The sequence below is a fragment of the Sinocyclocheilus anshuiensis genome, unplaced genomic scaffold (genome assembly GCF_001515605.1).
Source record: "Sinocyclocheilus anshuiensis isolate Anshui unplaced genomic scaffold, SAMN03320099.WGS_v1.1 scaffold997, whole genome shotgun sequence".
NCBI lineage: Eukaryota > Metazoa > Chordata > Actinopteri > Cypriniformes > Cyprinidae > Sinocyclocheilus > Sinocyclocheilus anshuiensis.
The window spans coordinates 2,921,070-2,924,634 of record NW_015555715.1 but is presented as its reverse complement, the minus strand read 5'-3'; positions in this window follow the sequence as shown (position 1 = coordinate 2,924,634).

Sequence of the window (3,565 nt, the reverse complement as noted above, 5' to 3'; positions counted from 1 at the left end):
TGTGCAGCGCAGTAAACTTGTGACAGCTGCTAATATTTACATCAAGTTCTTCTTTCCTTCTTTCCTTGTTTTTATACAAAATCTGCATTTACAGTCATACAAAACAGCAGACCTGTGGATACTGGTGGGACAAAGGGGCAAGATAAGTTAGCTTGACTCCAGCTTTTTTCCTCTTTGATACCTCCAGATAAGTCAGACCCTTGAGGAATCTTATCCCAGCCTTAGATCCTGTGCAAATGTACAGTTTAGTCTGAGAGATTCTATCAACAGAATATGACAGGGACAAAGGGCAGCACCCGTGGGGAGAGAAAAGAGAGAGAGTGGTGAGTTGCGCCTGGGTGACACACAGTTTCTGCACCCAGTGCCTTGAGACGGCTCGATGAGAGATCTGGGTCTGCAGTACCTAGGAGAGAAACACTCTTCCACTCCATCACCCCCCAGCCAATGGGTATAAGAGCAGGGTGTCGACTCCTATTATACACAGAGCCTTCATCCCACAGCACTGTGCTGCTGTTACGGTGAACACAGAGGCCTCGGAGGTGACATGAATTACAGTGGACAGAAAGCACCACATTTGCTCAAGCCCTTTACCTTTGATACACAGCCATGTACCAAGCCACTGCAATGCCGCTGCCAGGTGCTGGGCGGGTAATTAGGTTACTAGTGTTCAGGAGCTCCTGGGTGGGCTAACCTGGTATGTGGCATTGGTATAACAGGGTCATTGGTGGAACAACCACATCCCCTTGTGCTATGGACACACACACATACGCACATTGTGGTGTCTGAGCTCTCGGCCCATTTTGGTAAAACTGCGGCCTGGCAGCGCTCGCCATCCCACCCAGCCTGGGAAGAGCTGAGGTCAGGGCCGTCAGCCAGCGCTGGATCACTCTCTTACCACAGATCCATGTGTGTGAGTTTGAGTGAAGGAGGGAGACCCACAAGCCTTATTACAGACTGAGAACTGGACAAATTTGAGGCTTCCATAAAAACAAACACATCCCGCACACCAACTTTAAAGACAAACTCCCCTAGTCAAAGAAAAAAAATGGACAGAAACATCCACCTCAAAGTTTCCAAAAGAAATATTTACAATCTACACAGACTTCTGTATATATTGTATAGCAGTTCAGAGCTGAATTGAGAATGCCTTTTAAATTCCAATTAATTTCCTGTATTTGAATTGAAGTGGCAAACAGGATGCAGAATTGCAATTTGAGAAATTTAAGTAGAATTAAACTGATCTGTAATTCAAAGCAACTCATATAACTAATTTTAATAATTGGTGATAAAGCTTTTTTTCATAGTTTTGAAAAAAAAAATGTAAAATGCTTTGATGTTTATAGGTTTATAGGCCTTATGGACAGAATGACAGATAGAACAATAGAATGATAGATAGAATGATAGAATGATAAAACAACAGTTAGAACGATAGATAGAACGATATAGATAGATAGATAGATAGATAGATAGGAATGGAACGGAACAACTTGCATATAAGATAGATAGATGATAGATAGATAGATGTGTTGCACCCAAAACAGACACCAGGAGGAGTGTGCAGTAAACCAGGTTGTGTGGAACAGTGGCCTGTCTCTAAATGATGATGTCACAGCCTCTAGTAGGTCCCCCGGGCTGTGATTTATGAGCTAATCCAGGCTTGTCTCCTTGTCCTCCAGGTCTGTCCCTCCCCAGGGGTGTGCTAATGGGACAGCATGCTGCAGCCACTGCCTTCTCCGCTCCCACAGCCTGCTATCCATCTACTGTACTAACAGAACTAAAATAAGCCGCTGCCCTGCACACTAGTGTACTCCCAGATAATCACACAAACAAACAGACAATGTATAAGCTTCTCTACTTGTCTATGATCTATACAGGAAACACACACATACAATTTCCACCCTCTGTCCAGGCCTAGCTTATTTTATAAGAGAAATTACGTTCAGACTGATCATGAAGACACCTATTGACCCATTTTCTCCTGGATGTACTCAGAAAAGCAATTTGTCCCCACAAATGTCAAACTGATAGGTGGCAAGATGAATGGATTAAGGCAGGTAGGAGAGGGTGCACTATGCCACAAGGCACTAAATCACCAGATTATTAGTTTCATGGGCGAAGCCCGCGAGAAAATAATTGCTAATGTTCCCTGAGTAACCAAGGGAAATGAAGGTAATGGAGCAATTTATAAACTCTGATTGGTATACATGGAAAACTTCCAGCCCATCTCCTTTGTTATTTTACTGGTCTCGATAAAAAGCACCCTGGGACTGGGAGGCTGTGGCCGGCCATTCAAATCAATACCGCTGCCGTGTCACTGTTGTTGTTTTCCTTCTCTGTTATTTTTAGTGGCTGGGACAATGAGCCTGCCTCGCTGCTGTAAATCAATGAAATACGAAAGGGATAAAAACCACACAGACATCAAGCTCCCATAATTCATCTCTCTGCCGTCTTCAACCCACTTTGGGTTGAACTTTGGCCATTCATCCAATACAGTGAACACTGTGGTGTGACCACTCAAGAATAAGAATAGGAGAGGTCTCAGCATGTCAACAGAGAAGCTCTTAACCACTACAGTCATAGTTGTGTATTGATTGCCCATGACAAGAGAGTTTTAGAAAAACCTAGCATATAGTGTTTGTCCTCACAGAAAAGAGAAAGCAAGAAAGAAGAGTACAATGGAAACAATCCTTTTAAAAGTTTTCTCCTATATTAATACAAGAAAAACATCTATAAGTCATTCATAGGTTGATTCCCTTACCAAAAAGTAGTATACTTCAAGTTTATTTTAGTAAGTATACTTAAGTAAAGTTCAAGTATATTTTTAAGTATACTTTATGTTACAAGTATACAAATATCAGTGTACTAGTAGTATACTTGTAAGTGTACTATTTCAATACTCCTTGGGACTAAATTGGCCCACTTTCTAGTATATAAAAGTATACTTTTAAGTATACTTTAAGTATAACAGTAGTAAACTTTAAGTACACACCTAGTTTACATCAAAATTTTTAGCTTGTACTGCAACTATACTAAAAGTGAACTTATAGGTATACTGATAGTTTACTAATTAAATACTTGTAGTAGCATATTTAGTACACTGAAGTATAATCTCAGTAAACTACTAGTTTAGTAGTTTTATACTGCAAGTATACTCATAAGTTTTCTTGAAGTGAACTTTACATCATACTTTAAGTATACTACTACGCCGGGATGTAGGTATTAATTTGTATATATGTTGTTACATGAATATCTGAGCATATAAACATCAAAAGAACAGGGTATCTGCTTGTAAACAAAAAATTTTATTCTAGCTTCATGCATTCTTTTTTTAAACACTTGAATGTGGATAAGTTTCATAAATAAAAAATAAAGAAATAAACAACATTTTGAACAAAAAGCTGAAAAAAAAGACTATGAATTGGATTCAGAATGATAATCAAAACGTAGATAAAGTCGATCAACACCCCAAAGCTTAACAGTTATTATTACCTCTTCATTGGTCAACATTTTATTCCATAATGTTACATAATTTTGATACCGTTTTATGTCTGATGATCGTGTTAGA